The sequence below is a fragment of the Corvus kubaryi genome, unplaced genomic scaffold, assembly GCF_017639235.1.
Source record: "Corvus kubaryi isolate FWS band 111438036 unplaced genomic scaffold, C.kubaryi_AGA036_p1.0 37341, whole genome shotgun sequence".
In the NCBI taxonomy this organism is placed as follows: domain Eukaryota; kingdom Metazoa; phylum Chordata; class Aves; order Passeriformes; family Corvidae; genus Corvus; species Corvus kubaryi.
Genome location: NW_024581112.1, coordinates 8637885 through 8662690, shown reverse-complemented (window position 1 = coordinate 8662690; position 24806 = coordinate 8637885). Strand labels below are relative to the sequence as shown.

General features: G+C 41.0%; 1 protein-coding gene across 7 annotated transcripts in view; it reads right to left on the bottom strand.

The window, feature by feature from the left end:
• Positions 1-24806, bottom strand: part of ZBTB20 (zinc finger and BTB domain containing 20) — a 503536-nt gene that overhangs the window by 203099 nt on the left and 275631 nt on the right. The window contains exon 1 of one of the 7 annotated variants that reach the window (XM_042031789.1): positions 8505-8933. The exons of the other annotated variants lie outside the window; for them this stretch is intronic. The gene's annotated coding sequence lies outside the window, so the exon portion shown is untranslated. Of the gene's footprint in view, positions 1-8504; positions 8934-24806 lie in introns of those variants that run through there. 7 annotated transcript variants of the gene reach the window in all.

The following is a 24806-nucleotide window of genomic DNA, read 5'->3' as shown; positions in this document are numbered from 1 at the left end:
GAGAATACAACCCAAATTTCTAAATTTCCTTAGAATATAATAAAGCAGTTAATTGTTTGCCTAGAATGAAGATAATGACTGAGCTGTGAATCTTACCCTTTTCTGTTAGTTTCCACAAAATAATTTTCTTTATGTTTTCCTCATCAGGCCAATGAGTAATTTTAATGACTATGATCTGCATCTGTAGCCATGTAAGAAAAGACAAATTTTGTTTATCTGCATATCTTGCCATTTATGAATGACTGTAACAAAGTGATTTTTCAGGACACAGGTTTATTGTCACAGGGGTAAGAAAACCTAGCTCCATGTCCAGCATTCTGTACTGCTCAGTTGGAAGAGAACCATCCAGAAGGAAAATGTCTTGCCCTGAAACAACTGATGTTAGTTGCTTCAGAAGCAGGAATAAAGATGAGACGAACCAAAATCCTGTTTCAGCTCCACACATACTTTATTCCTAATATATCTTTTCAACCTTGTAAGGTATTTTAAAAGATACTCTGAATTTCTGAAATCGAAGATTTACCTTTTCCATTTTATGCCAGTTTTGTTAAACTTTTGGGTCTTTCACTGAAAAGACAGGAGACAACTGGGGTTCCCTGTGGGGCCACTCCTCTCCTCTCCTCTTAAGCCTTCAGACCCACATCTATCCAAGGATCATTTCCTAAGTCTCCAAAATTATGTGTAAGTATGCTGTCTCTGCCAGATCCTATTAATCATAAACTTCTTCTCATTTCATTTCAGTATTAAACTCATCTTGTTCAAATCTCTAATTTTCCACACTGACAGAGAAGTTCTCTATACATCATTCAGTTCTATTTCCTAGATACGTTCAGAATTACAAAATTCATTCAAGCCCATCTGATCTCTTCTCACTAAACCTTCTGCCTTGCACTGACTGACAGAGAAGAATTAGCCTTCCTCCTGTCAGGTATACATCTTTTCCCCATAAAAGTATGTGAAAACACCCAAATACAGCCAGTGACTCAGCTTGCCCTTGTACTTATGTCTTTGCTCTACAAAGCAGCCAATTTTATGGAGCAGCAAGTCCCATTGATATAATATCAGAGGGACTACTAATATTTCTAAAGTAAAAACAGCTGTTGCTGCACGGCAAGCTACCACACACTGAAAGCAGCAATAGGGATGAAGTGGTACCATCAGCACCCCTCATTCCAGTGGAAGCAGGAAATCTCACAATGAAGTCATGATATAGAGTGACACTGCTGAGCCTAATACACCACAGGTCATTTTAAGTCATTAAAAAGTAAAAATTGCCAACCACCATTTTCCTCATTGATCATATCTAATATTAAACCCAGGTGCAGATCTTAGGGTTGGGAAGAAAACGCATGTTAGGTATTTTCTGCTCTTTCCCTGCTGCAGCAATGTCATCTATCTCATTTCTAACCCAGTGCCACAGCTTCTCTCTGGTTTTACAAAGATGGTGCAGCACTGTGCCAGCAAAACAAACGATGGTATTGCTCTATAGCAAACAGGAGATGGGACTAGAAGAGCACTCAAGCCTCTCTCTGTGGTTTTCTGCTTGTTTTTTTTTTTTTTTTTTGTTTAGCCAGACATTCAGCAGAAACGATTATGCTTTCCCTAGAAGATACATGCAACAGTAAGTTCGGTGCTCAAGAGCTGGCACCAGCCTCTGTTCTCCCCTAGGGCCAGCTATCCTTGCTCTGAGAGGCTCTGGTTCCCAACAACAAGTTGCAACCCACAACGTGTGTGGGGACCTGCGGAGTCCTCCACTCACACATCCACACACAGGCTCCAGCAGCCCTTCTGGTGAGTTAACCAAAGCAGCTATGGCAGGGGACTCAGAGTCAGATGGGCTCCACGAGGACATGGTGTTAGATTAGTCACATCACCAATCTCTGCCTCAGTATCCCCAAGTGTGAATTAGTTTTTGGCACCTACAAGTTAAGAGGGCAGCAGCTTTAGAAGCAGTGTATGTTAGACACACAGATCGATATCTCATTTTAAAGAACAGTTTCTGTTCTACCATACTTTTGCTGGTTTGAAAGAAAACAGACTGTTGCAGTATTTTTTGACTAAAAACCTGTAGAAGAAATCGTTACAGTCTTTTACAACCAGAATCTGGAAGGGTGTCCCATTGTAATATTTTCAAAGAGAAGTTGTGCATGCAGTATGTATGTGCATATGGTGTTTATGAATTGTTTTTTAACTTTAGATATTTTATTCATTTTTCCACATGGTACAAGTAGAACACACATCTTTGTTGGACAGACACCAACACAGTAACATAGCTTTAGATTTCAGGCACTCAAGACTCAGTGGGACAATAGGCTACTCTATCTTCATGCCAGGACATCACGTCCTGAAATTAGGATGCATGCCATCAGGCAGTTAATATCTCACTGAAGATACTCAGCCCTCAATACATTCAGTTATACTAAGTGAAGGAAACTGTAACCACTTCCAGTTATTTCATACAGAGATAAGGACCATGAGAACTTTGTGTCTTGGCATACAACATCCTATTTTGATTTCGCTGTACTGTGGGATCTGCTGTTATCCACAGTTTGCGGACTTCATTTTTTTTCTTACTTGGAGCATGCACTTCAGTCAAAACAAGGTTCAGAAGTCCCTAAAGCAAAGGGAAGGGGGTAAGGAATGGCACAAAAAGCCCTGACTAGAGTTTCTCAGGACAGCAACAGAAGAGCACAGATGCTACTGGTCCCTGCATCCCTACCCCCAGAGCCAGCAACACAGAGTTCAAAATTCACTTCTCCTGCTTGCACTGTGTGTGTGCGCATGAGCTGCTCTTGCAGACTCATGGAGAACATCGGAAGGATATTCTCCAGGATAACTGCCTATCCAGACTCATCAGTGCTCAAAGTCAGATGAAATGCAAGTGTGAACAGCTTACCTCCAGACCAGAAAAGTCTGCCCTGCTGCTGCAGACTGCCATGTCCAACAACTATATCAACCTTGTTTATTTAATTTCAAAGCTGCTGTTTCCCTTAAGCTGTACCACAGTCTCAGGAATCACAAGATGGTGGCATTTAAGAAGTAGAGCCAATTATTTAATTGCTTTTCAGGAAAAAGCTAGGTGCAAAAGCAAAATAAAGTTTCCTTCATAAAGAATGGAAATACTAAAATTATAACTGAATGCTTTTTATAATTTAACATTGTGAACCATCATTCTGTTAAATAAAATGTAAGAAGGGACAAACGAGTTCAGAGAAAATACATAAATATTAATTCTGTTCCCACTGGTAATTTAACACCTATCTGGTACCCCAAGGTCTTGAAAACACTGACTACGAAAAATAGTTCTTTCCCACTATCTGGAAAAAAGATGAGGACAAGGGAAATTAAACATTTACATTAACTTGAGACGCATTGGTTTTCAGATAGGCAAACTAAAATGCCTGTGCTGGGTACCTGTAATGATTCTCATCCATTGTCCTACTGAAAGTTTTTTCCTGTGCCTGGCTTAAATTTGAGGTTTCTCGACAAGCTCTAATGAATGGTTAACCTCGCTTTCCTGATAAAAAGCAAATGCTCCCTGACTTCACTCTTCTCTTGAAACAAGTCCATATGGATGAAATATACAGACTTCTGTCAACGCGACTGCTGCCTGCGTATTATTTACACGCTAAAATAATAAAAGGGGGAATTTTTTTTCCCCGCCCAGGAGCAGCAGGTCCTACCACGGGGAAGTTTAGCCCTGCTCTCCCAGGCACAGACCTGGGGCAGTGCCAAGTCCTCTCCCCCTCACTCATGCCCTCTCCCGCTCCCCCAGCAGCAGCGGCGCTGCCCCGGGGCTGCAGGCAGCAATTCCAGCGAGGCGGGGAATAAGCAGGAGATGTGCTGTAGCCTTGTGGATCGCAGGTGGCACAGAGCATTTATCTTCACACGCGCCAACGCGGATATCTACAGCTTAGGAGTGGGAAAGGTCAGGTATGTCAGCTATGATGGCAACAAACAGCCTCACTAGCAGGCGCGGGTGTATTCACCTCTCGCTGCTCACGGCCGGCGGGCGCCTCCGGAGCTGGAGCGGAGCACCGGCTACCCCCGGGCATCTCCCACCTTGGCTTGGGGCTCCCTCTCCTTCCCCTGCCTGCTGAGAACGCGCCGCTGACAGAGAGGGTGGCAGACAACGCCAGTATTTTGGAAATGCTCTCTTCCGAAGCCACTGAAGGGATTTATTATTTATAGGCAGAGGGATGAAAACATGAAGTACATACATGGGGGCCCGTGGGGGGAGGGCCAGTTGCTGCCAGGCAGTAATTTCACTCTGAAGTTCCTATGACTTAAATAGCCACTTGAGCTCTGCTCTCGCAGTTTATGATGTCAATAGAACCCCTAAATGAAATTACAGCCTTCTGATACGCAGCGGGGTAGCTTTTTTTCACTGTGTAATATACACGGCCAGAAGAAATTGCACTATATGCACAGTTTCACTAAAGTAGAGTTTATCACAAGAATGTTCCCACTAAAATATGATTAGGCTTCTTGTTTGCTGGATAACACTTCTAATGAATCAGGGTATGCGTGATAGTCATGTTTTGTGAACGCAGACATGTACCCTGAGGTGAACTGGGCACTCCACCACCTCAAAGCACCAGCTATTTCATCTCCACCGTAATTTGCACCTGCTTTGTTTTGCCAGCAGCACAGACCCACGCTAGCTCTGGAACTCAAACTTGAAGCTTGCAAAGATGAAAAAAACAAGCAAGGCAGCAATGGGGGGATCTACATGCTGTATTTACAGGCACTTTCATTTTTTAAGCATGCCTGAGCCTGGTTAAACCTGATCAGCAGCCCTGTGAGGGCAGGGGGAAAAAAATCCACTTTTCAGATGGGTAAGGGAGAAATAGACAGAGGTAAAGATCATAATGATGCATCTGGGATACAGATTCAGGTCTCCTAAAGCCTGTTTCATTTCTCTCCATTCTCATTATGTTACCGATACCTTCCCCTTCACAGCCCGGGACAGGAAAAAACCCCCTTCATCTTACCGTTCATGAACCTTGCTATTTCTTTATCCTTGAGCTGAGGACAGACTGCAGCTGATAATTAAAGATCTGTGGTTAGTGGCTGCTGTACCTCAGTAACTTGCAATCCCTTCTACTTTCCTAACTTTCCTTGTCAAATGACTTAATTCAAAATCAAGTTTCACTTTCTTTTCTGAATTACAGGAAGGCAAATTAGTCATGTTTCAATGTTGTTACCCAGGAAAACAAGCTGTTGTTCAACTTTTGGAAAAGAGAGGCTTACAATATTAAATAAGAAAACAATAAATTGAGAATACCTTAAAATGGGAAATGTACTCAAAACAAGGCAGTTGCTTTTATGTACTTTTATTGCAAAAAATTGTCTCTGGATACTGCTTAAATTCTTGTACTTCTGAAGCATCCCAGTACCTATGAATCTGCCTACCTTTATCATTACATCTTTTTCTGTGCTTTGTTCTTGTCTGATGCAGCTAACAGTCACAGAACAACAAGCATATCACGTCAAACAATTGTTGTGCAGAAAACAGTAGTTTTCATTCTACTACATAAACATATATTCTCTTCCCCAAAAGTGTGAAGTGGTGGTTTGAACATGAGGGAAAGAATACCATTTTCTCCTTGCTTGCATCAGGCAAAGGAAGATAACTTTCCCACTTCATCTATGGGTAAAAGAGAGAGGTTTAACTTGGCAGAGCATGCAGAGCACTTTGAGATCACCAGCTGGAAGGGATGCTGTAACTAAAATGGCTACTGCTAGAAGCAGTGTCTGTATAGAAGAATGGCTGTATGTATTAATTTTCTTTTTTTTTTAAGCAACTATGATAAACTATTACACAGTAGATAAAGAAGCTACTACTAATGAGACAATTTATCATCTTACCATCCTAAACTGTTTAAACAGACGGTTAGAATATGATTTGAAATTGCAGATTTTCACCCTAACGATTTTAGACCATAGACAAACCATTATAACCTTGGCCTACAGTCAATAAGCAGCTTATACCATAATAAGAAAGACCGATGAATTTTTCCACATTGCTATAAATAAATACCAGCAAAGACAAGTTCCTTTGCTACCAGAGAGACTTGGAGAACAAATAAATTAATGAAATAATTTAAACATGGAGACGTTTAGAGCAACACAGAGACTCTTAAAAAAGAGATTAAACATTGTTTTTCCTTCTTGGTGAAAGATGCCAGAGTGACAGCCCTTGGCTTCAGTATATCCAGAGAACAAGTGTTATACAGGCAGAAATTTGAAGTTTCAGACATTTAGCACTGTGCTTTGAGAACTTTCCATTTCAGAAGTACTTATGTCTTTCAGACTTACACTGCCTGGAGGGAGAAAGTAAATCAGAGATAAGCTTCAAAGATCAGACCCAAAAGTGTGTGTGGGCGTTCAGTATAGCCCATTCAGAGAAGAGAAAAAAAAATCCATTATGTTTCTATCTGTGATGTGAACTGCCTGAAAGTTTGGGATGTTCTGATCTGTCAGCTGCTTTGAGTACACTGCAGAAAGGTGATGCAACAGCCAAGTTGGGATCTTAGCATCAATTTAGTCGAAAGCTGGGACCATTTGGATTGAGGCTTTGATGTATGTAAAGGTTATTTCTATGTGTATGTAAGACTCTTTACTGAAGGGATCAGCCAACTTAATTGCGGGTTTTGTTGAGAGCTGGTGATTTAGTTTAAGTTCAGAGAGAGGTCTGCAGCACCAGGGAATGAGGAGAAACAGCTAACCCTTGCTGCTCAGCGCTGAAAAACGTCTGCGGTCAACATAGGGGTTTGTACATGAAAAAGAGGAGTTCACAGTTCTTTACAGTTCTAATGCAAAACCAGATGGAACTCTGAGGTTTTGTCCGTCTTCCACTGAAGTTTTCAAGATTAGTCAAACTTCAGGCTGAAACTGAAGCATGGGGAGGGACTGACAACCCCACGTGGATTGAAACCAACAAAAATATTTGCAAAAATTGCCAGGGAGTAAAGCCACCAAATCTTACAGGACTTTACTTTTTGGTTATAAGAAATAGCAAGTACCTTAATATGGGTTGGACGTGACTTGACACTGAGCTTAGTTCTGAAGTCAATGTCAAAGCCTCTGACAACTTCAGTGGAGGACTGCTCAGCAACAGCCTTTATGTACCAATCTCAGGACTCAGAAGGGGAATGAAACCAGGGAAAAGGTGACTGGACTTCTCTGTATGTCACAGGTGACCAGCAGTAGTTGAAGAGGGGCTGCCTCCCTGGGTGTCACAGAGACAAGCTTGTTGATACACCTGCTGAATAAATGCTACTCAAAAGCAAGACAAGGGTGAGAAGAATGCTGCCTAGTTAATATCCTGTGTGAGATATGTTGGTTCCATTAAGGATCTTGGTCTTTTGCCAGGGACATGTTTCAAAGAACAGGATAATAACTCAAAATACAAATATTTTGACTGCTACCCTCTGTTCCTTATATGCCTACTTTGTTAAAAGTAGAAAATGTTAGTCAAGAAATGATTCATTTCTTCAAGTCAGATAATATGGAAGATGATGAAGGATGAATGGAACAGCCCACGCATTGCCCTGGCCTTCTTAAGCATTACAGCAGAAAAATATTAACAGAAGTGATATGTTCAGCAGGGCAGGAAAGGACAAAAGGAGACAATCTGGGCCTGGAGCTAGAGGTGCTCATCCTACTCCTTTTTTTTTTTTTTCTGCCTTTCCCATGCAGCCGTGAACAAATCACCGCAGCTTTCTAAGCCTTGTCTTCCCTATCCAACAGCTGAAAATAATTCTAAGTACCTTGATGTTGGCTGAGACACTCAGTTCTTTGGCATCCAAGATTTTGTATATGAAGTTCTACAAAGTACATTATTTTTTTTCCTGATTCACAGTTCCCCGTACAGACAAAAAGAGAACAGACGGGAAGCGACAGAGTTAAAAAAGAGAGAGAGAAAAAAAATCCAACCTTTCCCACTCCCTCAAATGGACCAGCAGCCTATAAACCAACTAGTTCTTCCTATTCCCAGAGGTGGCTTCCACAGAAGCATTTTCTTTTACAATGCATCCACCGTAGAGTTTCTTTTCTGCTTGGCTGGGCAATCAGGTATTCAGAGCATAATGTAAATGCTCAGAACACAGAGGCATGAAAACTTGCCAGACAGAAACTCCAAGCGAAGGATTAGCATCCCCCCCCCCTTTCCCGGGGCCCCCCCGGCCGGCTCGCCCCCCCCGCCGCAGCCCGGCCGCGCTGCCCGGCCTGACCCCCGCTGGCGGCCGAGGGGACACCGGGGCGGGCGCGGCCCCCCCGCTCCACCGAGCTCCCCGCACTCGGCTCGGCAGCCGCCGCGCTCCAAGCTTCATATTCCTTCCGTGCTTGCCGCTGATTCTGTTTTCATATTAAAAAGAAAAAAAAAAAAAAAAAAAAAGGCAAAAACACAACAAAAAAAAAAACCTTTATTTCCTGCTTCGCCGCGGCGGCCCCGAGAATAGAAGCCTTGACACATCAAATTCTGGGAGCTCACCACTCACCAGGGCTGTGGTTCCTGGTCCAAGCAGTGACGAAGGAGAATCACCTCACAGTCTCTGGAGAGTGGCAGGGCTTGGCTGCGAAGCGCGCCCTGCGCCGATGGGCTTTTTGAGTTCGCTCTGTTCCAGAGCGAGTGCCGAGGCAGAGAAATTAGGGAGGGGAGAGGTGGGAAGGAAAATCACTGGAGCCTCTTACGATCAAACTTCCACTAAGCAAGAGGAAATGTCTTATAAATAAACAACAGCAAGAGAAACAAAAAAATCCATCCCGTCCTGCCAGAGGAATGTACATTATTGTCTCTCGACGGAAAACTTTACACCACACCAGAAAGCAAGAAAGCAGCCATTTCTCCTGAAGCTACCCTCCCTTGGGTGGGGAGGAGGAGGGCAATGCAAACTTAAAAAAAAAAAATATTGGGAAGTTCATGCGATTTCCCAGTAGACAAACAAAACTGTCCAAATTCAACAGATGTCACTATTCCAAGGTTTCACGCAGCACTAAATTTCTTTAGATCTGATGATTGTCACTCCACCACTAGGACACATTCAAGGAGGAAGTTCAAGGCAAGGGGAAGGAGGAGAAGGTCACATCATATGTATGTGTGAGTGTAGATCTGTATGCATATGTGTCTGTATTTATTTATGCATAATACCGACATTTTATGCATTTTATGATTCATAAGAATATTTTTATATCTGTATTAAAAAACTCGAGGTGCATGAAATTCTCTTCTCTCGTACCTCCCCATAATTTTTTGAGATTTACGGGTCAGAGTTCCAAGGTCTTCATTCTCGTCTCACAAGACTGCAGCTGTAACCTACTTAGAGCTGACATGTTACTGTACTGCAGCTCACAAGTGACACGAGTTTGGTGATTTCAGTACAGTCCCTGGCTTTGCGAAAAACTATTGCGTGATTTGGCACAATGCACGGCAAATAGCAGTCTCTTTATGAGGAACTACAGATGGCAATTGAAAGAGTAATTCAAATAATTTATCAAGCACATTTGGAGACCTAGAATGGGGGATGGCCCGAGTCGACGAGAAACCAGTATGCTACAAGTCATTATTAGCAAGCTTATTAAACCTGCCTCACATGCACAGCAGTAAAAGATCGGAGATTGCTGGTGAGAACTGAGGTGCTTGGCAGTGTGTGTTTTGGGTCACGACTAGGAAAGCAGAGTACAGCAGGTGAGGACCTACTTGAGAGGAGAAGTGGGACAAAAGACTGAAAGACCATGAGATAACTGAAAATGGCTTGGCAATCTCAACCTGCACTTCTGTTCTAGGGTACTTCACCATTTGAGACAGAGATGCAATGCTGAAAGAACATAGTGCCCACCCCAAAATTCAGTTTACCAAGTCTCAAAAAAATTCCTAATCTGTTGAATTCTTGAGGACTGCTGTACTCACAAGACATGAATGAAAACATGTTTTTTAAACTAATTAGTTTTACATCTGTGTGTTCTTGCTGGCAAAGTAATGCTGTCACAGACTTTTGCTAGCAACAGTCAGTCTACAATGCAGGTGGATAAGGCAGAGACAAGCTTAAGATTGAAGTATGGTTGAAAATAAAAGCCAAGAACCTTTAATGCAAAATTTATAGTAAATCACAGCTTCTTCAGGCTCAGATCTTTAGGAGAAGAGACTATTACAGCATTTCTAGCTCTGCAATACCCAGGTGATCTTAATAAAATAAAAGAAGGAGGCATTTTCAAGAGATTTCTTAAGACAGAGCAGAAGTGACATCACTGACACAGCACTGGGGGAGTGTAGGAAGGACAGGAGTCTCATTGATCTCACCAGATCAACTGGCAAATTGTACCTCTGACCATCCAGCTCATAAGGGCTGATACCAAAGAGGTCCTTAACCTGGAAGGGCGCTGGGTGACAGAGAGAAGCTGTCAGCTGATCTGACCTCATGAGAAATGCTTTGCTGATTTACAAATCAGCTCAGCATTCGCTTCTCTCGCCACCTTTGTGTTTACCAGCATTGCCAGAAATACTGAAGAAAACTGAGACAAATCTGAGCTCTTGCAACTGAAACCTTATTAGTGAGAGGTGTCCAGAGAGCTGAGTGCTCAGAGAGCAGAGAGGTGCATGAAGAATAATGGAACAGAATTCGAAATAATAATTCCTGTCTGTGACGAGGAAAACCTTTAACATTTCTAAGCAGAAACACAATTAGGAGGCTGATCAACTGACCTTAGGATCCCAATACCTTAGCTGCCTTTAGGAGACTTACATAGATGGAAGTGGAGGCAGTATTTGGCCCTCTGTGTTTAGTAAGTCATTCGCTAAACAGTCCAGAGATCAATAGCAGACATTAAATTAAGCACTCTGGCATTCTTATTATTTAGTATCATTACGCATTAGGGATGGCTGTAGTGTAAATATAGGGAACAGAGAACCAAATGAAATCTTCTATTAAAAAAAAGCCTATGAAGTTTCTGAAAATTAGACTAAACAAAAAAACACATGCAGTGAACAGATCACGCAATTGTGATCAAAATCTCAGCAAATTCCGGCTGTCTCCCTATCACTGCAGACTATTTCCATTACAGACTTCAGGAGACTGAATTGTGCCATTCCTGCTTCACTAGCATTAACAGTGGCCACAGCCTCAGAACTGCAAAATAATAAGAGCCAGGAGGACAATCATCTTCCTCAGATTTTTTATTTTGACATTTCCCATTTGTGCCCTTTTTCAAAGTTTTAATTTGGTAAAGGCACTTTTCAGCCTGTCTTTTAACAGGTCACTAATAACTTGGGATGCAAGATCTCATATTTCATTTTTTTGCTGCTGCCACCACTAAATATTTCATTTACCTTGAGTACAGCAGACCACTCTGGAAGGTTTATTTATTTTTCTTTTTCTTTTCACTATACTGTTTACAGATTAGTTTTTCTGAGTCATTATTTGCATTAGGTTAGTTTCATTCTACCTGTTAAAGTAAATTAATAAACTGCCTATCAAAATACTTTCTTTAAGTAGCTCAGTGAGGCAACTGTACTGACTTTCCTTTTCCTTGGGAATTTCCATATTTCCTATATGGAAGTAATTGGGAGTCTTGGAGGTGGTACCTAGTTGTAACAAAAGCTTCTTCTATACAATATTTTTTCATATTCACAACTATGTAACACACACAAATATAAATATATACATTTGTGTATGTACATCTGTGCATACACACATACATGTAATCAAAACCATCAGAGTTTTATTTCTTCCCCCTGTCTTGCCTGTTAGTTCTTGAACCAGAAGACCAAATAAGTTTTGCAGAAATTCTACGTACGCACACACAGAGAATACAGGGCTAGACACAATAACCCCTAAGGCTTTCTCTGCCTGCTTTGTATCAGTATAGAGAGGACAAGCCTCAAAAAGGGTGATGCTTTCCCCATCTCAGCAAAGAAAGATGAGAAAAACCTCAGCAGAGGAAGGAGAGTGCTTGGAGACCCTGACTTTTCTTTCCTGTCCTCCATACGTCCCTCCACAAGCTAAAGCTCTGTGCTTAGAGAAAGGCCATGCTGCAACCAGACCTTGGGAGCAGCTGCAGATAAGCACCTGGAGGTTAATTCTGCTTTTTGCTCCATTAACCTCTGCTCCACCTTTGTGACACCCTCAAGGAAGAAAGACAGGAAGGCAGCGTGGCCAGGAGAGCCAGGCACGTGCCAGCGGCCAGGCAGCGCTGCAGGGGGATCATACTAGGGTAGGGCTGCCTCTAGATCCTGGGCTTCACAGGCTTTGGAGACCAGTTTGCTTTGTTCCTGCCAGTTCTGCCTCAGCACTGAACACTTGCAGGATGCAAGTATTCCCCTTCTCTGCAAGGCAAGCTTCATGGCAGTTCCCTGCAGCTTTTCCCTCTGCTCTACGTTCCTCTACATAGCAGGAGATACACAGCCTTTGGCAGTGGGTGCAAACACATGAGATAAACAGAGATGAAATAAACCTAGTGGAAAAGTCTTCTCCAGCTGTAGTGTCTCTCACCTATAAATAGATATTCTCCTGGTGTCCTCCACATGCAAACACAGAGCTGAGATTTTTTTTGTTGTTGTTGTTTTCTTGTTTAGTACAAAGCAATTAAAATGTAACGACCTCTCAAAATCTTCCTTTATTTAAAAAAAAAACTAGGTCAGGGACACAGAAGCAGTCAGTCATGGCTTGGAGTGGGCAAGCAAACAATTTTCCTTTGATTGTGCCCTTGTTTTTGTAACTAGCTTTTCTGCTGTGACCTGCTATACTTACCCTGTCTGCTGTGCTAACCAGCAACATGCCTTTTTAATCTGCCTTCCTGGGGTCTGCATTTGATTACAGCATTCATGTTCTATTTAGATTCTTTTGAATCATGCCCTGTGGTGCTAGCACGAAAGGTGTTATTTATAAAATGAAATTCTGTTGTATTGCAACTTGGATTCAAAGAGGACAAGCAATATTAAATACTTACTTAATTTAATAATATCTTGGATTTATTAACTCAATTTCATTACAAGATTAGAGACGGTAACCTGGAGGGGGTTATTAACTAATAAACAAGCTTCAGGCAACTTTACCCTATATAAAATAAAATAAAAATACACATATATGCATTTAAATTACTTCTATTTTGAGGGCCCAGATACACACCTCTGGCTCAAAAGTATGGCTTTCTTGATAAATAGTATTGCAGAGAGCTCTTGGCTGGAATCCACGAAGCTCACAGACCCTTTAGGACCACACTCAACAGCTATCCCAAGTGACCGACCCTATTTAGTTGGTTGCATCCCGCGTGGGATGAAGTCTGCCACTCAGCTATGACAGAACTGATGCAGGCTACACTAACCTCAAACCACTGTGGGCAGCACACCAGAAATCATGAAACTATGCCAACCCATCTGCCCCTCCTTGACTTCCCCAGTACCTCAAGGCTCACGTTTGTGAGCTGTTGCACACCTCTTTCTCTCCCAGCATCAGTCCTGCAAATTGCAGGACACAACAAAGAAGAAGATTCCCCAAAGCATTTGGGGAAACTCACAGGCAACATACTGTATCTCCCATAAAAAAGCTCCTGATCTATCGAAAGCCTCTCTTTCCAGAAGATGAGGGGATGGAAAATTCCTGACTGTGCACACAGTATGATACGAATCTGTATTCTGATACTTAGCTCTTCATGGTAACTTTAACAACATTTCAAACCAGTACATATTCTGTTCAGCCAGATATGGCACAACTGGCAGCTGAATTGAACTGCAGTCTCTTAACCTGGTAAGATGCAGCATGTTTGTCAGCACCCCAGCCTAGGGACGAGGGCCAGATTAGAAAATTCACTGGAGGTTGAAAGCTCCTCAGGAGTACAAGAATACTGAGATGCAAATTTTTCTCCATTTCCTAAATAAAACTAACAAATGCTAATACACTGTTAAATGCCTCCTCTCTGATACACTCTATGACAAGAAGTAGCTTCTGTGACTTTAAACCTGTCAGGTCCACAATAAAGCCTGAGTCTGACATGGGAAAATAGCACAGTATCAATGTCACAGATACTACAGGCAGGGAATTCCCACTTGGAAGTGCATGGCTGCTAAAAGCTTTCACCCCACATCTGTTGCACAGTTAGCTGTGAGTCACCTGCAGTCAGCTTCATTAGACCCGAAGTGTCACTCAAATAAGACAAGCTATTGCTAGAACAAGAGAATTCAGATTTTTAAGCATTTGATAGATTAAAAGGAAAGTGTCACGATATGTTAAATGGATATTCAAATACTTTAGGTCTCAGTTTTCATCTGCTTACAGATCATATGCCTTTGCTTAAAGCTGCATGGTAGGCAGAGACCAAAAATAAAGGGCAAATTATTTTTTTCACTCATGTGGTGTTGTTCGTTGCAATGACTCAGTGAAGGATAGAATCCAGTGCATGAAGATCATGAAAAGACAGAAAGACTAATGAATTAAGTCTGATCAGAAACAGATTTGAATTCAGAATGATCTCTAAAATTCAGAACAGAACACCTAGAGCATGGTGGTGCATGGATATTCCCAAAAGAAACTGAGGTTAAGTAACAGAAATGTATGGAGAAGAGGTTAATTTGGGTCAGAAATGAAGGGAGATTGAGAAACAGATTTATGGTAAAACTTTCAAAGGCAAAAGCAATAATTGCACCCGCAAAAGGCATGTGCATCATTGCTACAAACAAAAACACATGCTTGGACTCTCTACAGGCAATCTGGCATCTGTCTCTCATTCCCTCCCTCCTCCTGACCCTGAGACCTCTCTCTCTGGAATTTTGTTCCATGAATATTCCATAATGCTACACTCAGCTCCTATTTTCAAGAAAAGTCAGCATTAGCTAATAACTGGAAGTTCACAGCATTACTGTCAATCAGTGGTTGGTTTCCATGAGAATGGAGACAGAGCTCAACAGAAAAATAGTGAGGTTCAGGCACAAGTGATATTGTGTCTACATATGTTATGTATGTACCACTTTGAAACTATGGAACTAACTTGTTTGGCACTTGATTTATTAGCAGACTCTCAAGGGTATCTACAAAATAAGCCAAGTTTAAACAACATTCATTTGGGTCATTTTGAAGTGAGGCAGAAACAAAATGTATTATTTGGTAACTTCAGAATACTGCAATTTATTCTCCTTTTTTCTTTCCTTGCTTCTTTCTACGTGCTTAAAACCACCATTAAGAAAAAGACTGAAGCCTTTTTTTTCTACCTGGCTTTTTTTTTTTTTTTAAATTTCATCCCACCAGCTCCAGGTCTCAAAGTATAACAATTTCTATCCTAAAATAATTAGTGAGAGAAATTTCTAACTGATTCTGTGCATTATAAAGGGGAACTATCTCTGTTTTATTGATAAAAGCATGCTATTATTCCTGAATTGATACAGTCTGTTTGAAATAAACAGACTGGGCAATACGATGCAATGGCACAGGGTATGCACGGGGTAGAACTTTACAAAGGCACATTTGTCTTCTACTATTTTTACCGATTCATCAGTTTCTGGCATATTCTCTATTAGAACTAAACAAAGTAAACAGTGTAAGAAAATAAGGAAGTCAGTTATTTCCTTTTTCAGGGAAGCAAAGCCCAAAAATCCTATAAAATGTAGATACATTTCTAAATTTCAAATGTCGTTACAATTTAATGCAATTGGGTGAATAGCTTTATAAGGAAGTGCTATGAAAAGGTCATTTCAATACTTTAACATAAAGAAGGATTCAGTTATAAAGTACACCCCAAATTTAAGACTATTTTGATAAAAGCTCTTGGCCTTACTTCTGCTTAAATTAATGGAAAATGAGCTCATGGGTGACGGGAGAGAAGCACCAAACCAAAACCAGTTGAGAGACACAGTTAAAAAGTCAAACTCTCTTCAGTTGTTTCAGTGTGACCGATCTCAAGAAGAATGAAGCAGTTCTGCAGGGACAGACAGTCTCAGCAGTGGATGGAAAAACAGGAAGAGACACTGGGGTGAGAATGTCACTTGGGTGAAGCCTGCACAAGCTAGAAATCACTTGGCCTCTCTAAGACCCACCAAGACATAAGAAGTATAAATGAAATGCCACTTGTATGCATTCTTCCAAGTCTCCAGCCTCTTCCATTCTCCTCAGCCAAGAATCTCTCAGTGTATCTACCTAATGAAAAATTTATCTTCTTTTCCTCAGTGAAAATTTAAGAAGTTCATGGGACAGACCTGTTCTAAAGACAAACAATAATCACACTCTGGCCACACAGTGGGGGAATTTTCTCCCTCTTGGGATACTCTGGTTTTGCCCATGCGAGGTCAGCCTTTGAAGCCCACTCACATATCTCTATAATACAAAGCAAGAGTTCTTTAATTAACCAGACACTAATATAAAACTGGTACTTGATTTCTATACTGAGACTCAAGTGTGCAGTGTAGGAAGCTGAAGGACCTGGTCCAGCACAGCTGTAATCCCGTTCCACAGTATCCAGTGAAACCACAATTTAAAATTTTTCTTCGAGCGTGTTTTCATTCAGCATTCTGTGGAAGGGCTGAGGCCCATTACAGCCATATTACATGGTAGAACAAACCAGTCTGACCCCAGGCAAAGGCTTTATCCTCCCTGTATCTCAGTTTCCCTGAGTGTCAGGCTGGAAGAGTCATTCTTTTTCACTTAATAGAGATGCCTTGGGAATTACCTACTTAATATACAGATAAAAAAAGGCTCTGAAAGACAAAGTACTGTGGGGCTGAGTGAGTAGGCTTGCTGCAGTAACATGGCTGTTGCCAGCAGGCAGCAGGTACCACAGATCTCATGAAAGATCACTCATCGATTTTAAGTTACGTTCATTTTGTGCCTGTTCCGTAGGCCCCCAGAGATTAAATACAGCTGAGTGCTATTATACAGTTAGCTCCAGCGAATGAAAAATATACTCTTTTAGCAGTTTTATTCCTTTATCAATTACTACTTTAAGAGACTTGTACTGTATTATTTTATATTGGCCAGTTGTAAAAATAATTTATTCCCTGAAGAGTTTTATTCCTTTAACATTTCAAATTTTTTGGTTCGATGTTTAGCATGTGACCATTTTCTGACAGAGAATGAAAGGAATACTTTATTGAAGGAGCTAATACAGCTCCTTTTCTTATGTACATTTTGACCATTTTAAAAGATCTGAATAGGATTTCCAGCAATGCAGAAAATCTAGTAAGATTTTTCTGTTTTCAGGTTTCTTTGCATTACTGCATTATCACCCTGGGGGGGAAAAAGATGGAAATCCTGCCCAGATTTCTGGTAAAGTACCAGACCTATTGAGGACCAAGCCCATTTTCCTCCTCTCTTCTAGGTACATCTTTTTTTCTTAAGCTTGCTCCAACCAACGAGTGTATAGAATGAAGACAAGTTCCTTACAAACTAGAAACCCAGTAGAAGAGCCATTGGGATGAAAACCTGTCAAGTGAACACAGAGAGCCACTACAGCACTGAGAGAAAAGCATGCTCAAACACTGTTCAATGACTGACACTGTCAGGTAGCTCCGTGACTTAGTTTTCTCTGTAAGTGGCTCAAACCACAATGAAAAGAGCTGTCACGATGAGGAAGGTGCCCAGTTGGATTGAAAGGGCAAACCTCTGTTTCATTTGAGAACATGGTATCATGGAGGCAGGAACCCAGATCAGCCTCCAGCTCAGCAGAAGTGTGTGATATCACAGAACACGGTGACATCGGTACACGTGCCTCAGTTGTGGTCATACACAGTACAGAGTCAATTAAGGGTGAAGCCATCTGGGATGAAGTTCATCTAAGGATGAAGAGGAGAATGCACAGGGTGTGCAACGGAGCAGAGCTGGTGTTTGAGCACTGCTGAAACAGAGCTAAGCTTTTGTGGAGACAGTGTTGCACAGCCTCATAAAACCTCTGCTTCTCAGCAGAAGATGTTGATTTCATTGCCAATTCATAATTCAGATCAGACGAGGAAGGATTTCCTGAGGTTCTCTAGCCCTGTTAACGATGGGGAGCCCAGCTCGGAGTAACCCTGGAGCTGTTAAAGTGAAAACATGCTGTATACAAGGTTTTGTACAACTTCAGTACAAACCCTGGAGGTCCTGAAGACTCACCTGAGTTTTACTTTAGGCTACGAAACACAAGCAAACTGTGGGAGAAAAGATTGGCAAAGCTCATAGCCAGCACCTTTCATCAGCCGTTCTCAAAGTAGTTTACAAAGGGATTTCCTAATCTATGAAGGCAAAACCACTACAGTGAGGAGGAACACCTTGTTCTAGACCATGGAGCATAGCAGCAGCAGAGCAGGGGCAGAACTTGAGTTTCTTTGTGGTCTAGGCCACCATATTTTCCACAAGACACAACGCCTGAAAAAATGAATACTACAAGTTAGCAGCAAAGCTTTGTACAACCCTAATCAGCAGCCATAGAACACCAATCCCCTACAAACATCTGCTCAGTCATCTAAGCTTATTCACTGGATGTGGATGAAAAGAAGTCGTTCACTAACTGGAATGACTTGTGTCAATCTTTAGCCCTTTAAAACACTGACTAATTTTAGAATTTCTGTGGTTAAATACATTTGTAAACTATTAAAACAGTCTCCTGGTACATGGAAAACATATGGTTTCAACAATGTTATTCCTTCATGAAGGCCTGTTTCTTCAAAGTTTCCTTTAGTTGTACACTAAGCTTGTTGTTCAGAATGCTTATTTTTATAACCATTTTCCCTCCTTTCCACAGCTATTTACTGGAATGATATATATGTGCATGAGTGTATATACATATATATTAAAGACACATTTATTGACTGAAGATGTAATGATATGGTGCTAGTCAGAAAAGACTATAAAAAATGCATATCCCCAGGAACACATTTCCTCCCATAGCTGGTGCACTGCAAGTTTGCAGAGAGGAAATGCTGCTCATTGTGCAGTTTTAATTTCTTACACATTTGGTGAATACATTAAAAAACAGGGAAGAAGACAGCCTGCCCAGGCCAAGACCTACACATACATTCAGAAAGAATCCCTACATTCTACTAATGAAGAATGTCCATTGTTTCCCCACCACTCCCAAAGCAGTAAGCTAGAGTTGCTCCCTGTTTTAACTGTTTTTCCTGGGACTATTTTCCACGTCAGACGGTAATCACCATATTTGGCTAGCTCCACAGCCACCCTGCATTCACCTTCCCTCTCTGGAGTGATCCCAGCAAACCTTCATTGCTCTGATCACCAGTTCGTTTGTGAGCTTGAAGGAAGTCGTGTTTCTCTTGGGTATCTGGCTTGGCACTGCAGACTGCTGTTGGGTAAGATGTTAATCTCAACCTTACTTTGCACTTTACGGTTGAAAGGGAGAAGTGTAGCAAACAAGACCAGGCTAGTGTTAAGTGGGAAACAGTCATCCTTAACCAACACTTGGAGCAGGGTGCAAACCCAGGAACTCTAAAAATCAGCCTTTGGTGGAGAAAAATTAAGTAGGAGGCTATTTCTCAGCAGCCAAGTGGGCTACACTGAGCACCACTCCTTCATTTCTGAAGAACAATGGGTCTGGCAAAACACCACGCCTGAATACACGAGAAGTGGACAAGAACAATATCACTTACATAAGAGCAAAACCCTGCTTTAAAGAAATTGAGAGCCGTGTCTCTTGGAAACACACTAGACCTAAAGTCACAAATTAGGGAAAATAGCTGAGGGAAGTGAGTAAACAGGATGGAGCAGAAACAGAATTGGAAAAGGCATGGTGACAGAAATGCAAGATGTAAGTTGGGTACTGTATTCTATTGCTGGATGAGGAAACGTGAAAGCCAAACAAGTCCATAAATTCATTTCAGATATTAGCTGCATTGCTTAATGAACTTCTGCAGCATGCTCATACTATGAGTGCAGAATGATAATCTATAAAAGAGATTTGAAAACTTTTTCAAAGGTGTTTTTGTTCCCCTTGCATTTTACCGCTCTTACGATCACATTTCTTTTTCCTGTGTGAATTTATGCTGCCAAGGTTGGGACTGACTGATGTGTATGCATCTTGTTTGTACAAAGAAATCTAAAACATTACTCATGCAAAAGTGTGGATGCAACTCCGGAGGTCAGAAGGAAACACTTGTCCATGGAATCAAAATTAATAAATTAATACATTTATGGCTCAAACAGTCTGCCCAAGTAGCACTGTTTTACCTCCAAGTAATGTAAGCCACAGAATTTCACTTGGCTATGTCTGCATTCAATCCTATGGCGAGAAGCATCTTTGAATTGTGAAAACAGAAGGGAAAAAAATTGATAAGAGAGAGATCAAAGAAATGAGAACTAGACCTGGCATGGGAGAATAATTGTCAGTTAAGAAGAGGTAATGCAGGGAGAGAAACACTTGAAGGAATAGATGCCTGTACACTGAGTGAGGGTACTTTCAAAAGATCTAATAAATCTGTAATGCAAATACAGAGAAGGCAGCACTAGGACAGCAAGGGAGTAAGGAAGTATAAAGACAGATTCCATTTATGCCTAAAATTGACCAAGGACACAGTAACTATCATACATACTTTTAAAATGAGTACATCTGAACTATCAAGCTTGAGTTCTGACCTCCTGCTTGATGTAAAATTAAGTTTCAAAAAGGGAAAAAGGAAAAGCAAACTTGGCCTCCAGATGGGATGCTGAAAGAAGTGCTGCTTGCTTTATTTGTCCATGCAGTTTTCTTGCCACTCCTGCTAGAACAGCGTGAAGGACAATTGCTTCAAGTGTAATGAAATGAGTGCCCGAATGTGAACACTTCCCAACAGGAGATCCATGACGCCTTGACAAACTGTAGTGCCAGAACCCTCTGCCATCACTGCTCTGTCTGGAAACTGCCCTCAAATATTTGAGGCATTCCTGGAATTAATAAATAAGTGCTGATTTGGCCTGGCTAGTTGCTGCCTGGTATCCCTGGCTGGCACTGCCTTACAATGGATGGCATTGTTTTGTTGCAGCAATTCTTTTGCTTTGCTTCTTAAATTTCCCAGTGCCAGCAACAGGAAGACTGATTAATTTCAAGTAATGTGACTGTTGAATCAAAGATATGACTCATTTTAAGGAAGCTTTTGTTGGATGCTTAGTCTATCAAACCGTGCATACTTTAGATTATTTGGCTCTGTAGACAATATGATCAGGCAGACACAACCATTTTGGTTGAACTCAGGTACACATTATTTTTGTACTGAAAAGCTGGACATGAACAAAAGTTATAGTGCAGCCTCATGTAAAGTCTATAACCAATCCTTTCTGTGCTATCTGGAAAGACATGCATAATATACAGTGTGCTGAACTTATCAGAAAATGACAAAAAAGCAAGTAAAAGGGAGAAAAAAATGTATGTCAGCCTCAAGTCAGTGAAGCTGTAGTACTCAGAATTTGCTTTATGCAATATGCATAAATGTCAGGTCACAATACAAAAACTGGGAAAGGAAAAGAGAGTATTTTCTCTTGTTATGCTTTTGTGCCATGGAGCAGCCCATAACACATCAGTTAACTTGGGGCTCCTTGGTGGACTAAACAGAATAATGCATTTCAAACATTTCTTTAATGAATAAAACTAAATGTAATACTACAGATATTGTCTCTACTTTTTGAAGCTCACATATACAGAGCTAAGTTTCAGGGGAAGTTCATCAAAATGCCTTTGGAAAACACCCATCTAGGATCATACTGTTTGCTTTTCTATCCGTGCATTTTCATAACAAGCTTTCATTTACAAAAATGCTTCCAAATGTTAGTTATTCAAGACTCACAATGGCTGAAATGGAAAAACAGTGGTAAAGGGCTGTTGTGATCTACTCAAGGCCACAAAAAAACCCCAGAAAACTTTCATGTATCTGAAACATGCTTTCATTATCATAGAATTAACTGCTCGGCTCACCCACACTTCTGTAAGACAAACACAGTCCTGATTCTATTATTCAAAAAGTGTTTAGAAAGAACTAATTTGCAAGATGGATATATGTAACAAGCATGGTCCTTTTACAGAGAAGAAAGGAGGACTGCTCTGGGTTTTCAGACTACCTTCAAGCCTTCACTACCAGGTCATTTGACTTGAAGCTGCTAAGCACAGAGCTTACCTTGGGTGCATGTCGGTACAATAAATAGTTACACATGTGTATACATAAACGATGAATGCAATACATCTACATAAGTTTGAGCATGTACACACAATGTAAGGTGACTAATGAACAATTCATTGGCATGGCAGCAGAGCTGCATTTTTGGGACTTGCCGCATGAGCAGGCTCAACTAGAAAGCAACTGGGAGCAGGAAGACTGGCAATTACATGCCCTCCTCTCATATCAGTGTCTTAACAGTCCCATATAGCAGTCTAGTCCCACAGAGTGGTCAAAGGAACCCATACAGGGTTTCTCTGAGAGAACAATCCTTTTCTACCACCTGGCAGGACTGTTGAAGCTGTATATAACTGTTCCAAGCGGGTAGGGGGTGTGTGTGTAGGTAAGAGGAACTGAACTATGACCTGACCATGAACCAAGAGGCTTTGGGCTTTTGATTCATGTGTTTCTGCCACCCATGTCATAGGGAAAGTTTCTGTTTCCACTTACCCATGTATTAGAAAAGAAATGGAAATAATTACCCACAGCACTTAGGAGACTGAAAGGCTTGACATGTGTATGTGTTTATATCTGTGTACATGCATGAAGTCTCCTGAATAACTTGGGAATATATGGGGAAGATGCTCCATTTAGCCCAGTCCTCCCTCTCCAATGGAGGTCAAGAGTAATCATCTAGAAGAAAATGCATAAAACCAGAGCAAGCCTCTTGTGATACCTTCCCAGAATATTCTCCTTCCCTTCAGTGATTTATCTGAGATACCAAGGAATTTGGAAACCAAGAGAAACAAACAAAAAAAATTAGACCAGTCCAGAAATACGGAAGATTACCCTACATTAAAACCTGTGTCCATGTCAAGCAATGTCAGCTCAGGGGAAACCCAACAGGAAAGCTCAAAACAGAAATGAAGAAGACCTGTTATCTTTTTCTGACCACAGCCAGGTGTGGTCAGAAAAAGACCACATTTAAGCTATCTGTAAAGTCTGCATGTAGACAGGAACCTGTAAAGAGAAATCAGTCCTATTGTAACAGGAGTACCAAAGGAGGAGAATAATTCACCCTGGAAGGGCCAATTTATCTTCATTTATTTTAGAGAAAAATCTAAATTTCTGACTTTCAGATTTCCAAAATTAAGCAGGAAGGATTTTTACCCTTAGCTGCAACTTTGACCCCCAACTGCTATGGGTTAGACCCAAAGGGTGAATTCCTGAACTTCAGAGCTTGGAGGAAGTTTAAATCCCAACTCACACCAAACTTGTCAGACTTTTCCTGTACATACATGCTCCTGTTTTCCTGCAGGGCAGGTTTGTGTTGGGGGAATTCCTCTAATACTTTTCTGCTGTAAACTGGTACTCTTTTTTTCCTTCTCATTTGATGGCGTTCTCAGTACACAGATGGGAAGACTAAAACATTTGGGATCCCTTCCTCTGTAGCTACAGAAAGGACTCATATATGAGTCCCATTATTATCAGTGGAAGTATTGTAAAGAAATCTGCACTAAGAAGAGAAAATGACCCTGAGTTAAAAAAAAATTTCAAAGCTCTGACATCTAGGAACCCCTGTCACAAAGACAAACGAAGTAAGGAATGCAGGACAACTTGTTTGCCCAACTACAGGACATCTGGTCTGATAAACTCAAGTTGCCTTGATTTAGAAGCAGAAACTGTAACAAGTTAAGCATTTTCAAGGTAGTTTCACTTTTGTTTATTATTTGTTTGAATGTTCAAAAAACCAAAACTGGAATAACTGACACATACTCATACAGAAGGGAAAGCAACCCAATTCCATTCACTGTTTTAAAGGCAACAGAATATTCCCACTAGCAGAAGTGGATCATGAAGCTACTCTTCAGCACTCTGCTGCACTAGAAAGAGAGATATGGAGAGGGATCCCTAAGCATACTTTCCTGTTTTTCTCATTCCACCTGGAAAAGAAGGATGAGCCTGTGCACAAGTTACTCCCAGTACATCCAAAGGCACTGCCTATGGCGTTCTGCAGTGAATTGTCTGCCTACAGGGAAACCTTACGAAAAGCTTTTAACAGATTCCTGCAAGAAGAATTAAGTAGTTCTTCAGAGAACAGATGGAAGGAGAAAAAAAACATTTTTCCATCCCCGGCACCTGCTCTAGCCTCATATAACTAGATGATTATAGCATTCCTGTCTTAAATCATTCTCAAAAAGGGACCAAGTTTAAACTTTACAAACCTCAAACCCTAATTTAACCAAATAAAATACCACTCAACCCCGTTGACTGCTTTATTCTTAAATAAAGGAGGTAGAGTTCTTCTCGAGTGAAGCATCATATTTATTTTGACTTTAGACCTAACTCAAATCCCGCAACTCTGAGAATAAGAAAGAAAGAAAAAAGTATTTCAAGTGCACTTGCCAGATTCCAAACTGGGTAAATACAATTTCCTCATTTCAGTCCATTTTGCAGTTTCAACAGTCTAAGTTTTCTCTCTCTATACTTTAGGTTAGTAATGCTCTTGTTTCTTATTCCAAAATGGGTCCTGGTTTTTTGAAGCAGATGATAAGATTCCTGTGCAGTTTCTTTAAAAATTTAAACCTCTGATTATGAAAACATGCACTCATATACTTAGCTTACAGCTGGTTAGCTATTCCCCTGAATTTTTTGTCCTACAGGACTAGTCACACACTTAAATAATAAGCAGTTAGAAGTATTCACAAGAGTTTGTAAGTTCCTTTAGAATTTTTTCAGGTAAACAAACCTACCAAAATTCAAAATACTAATG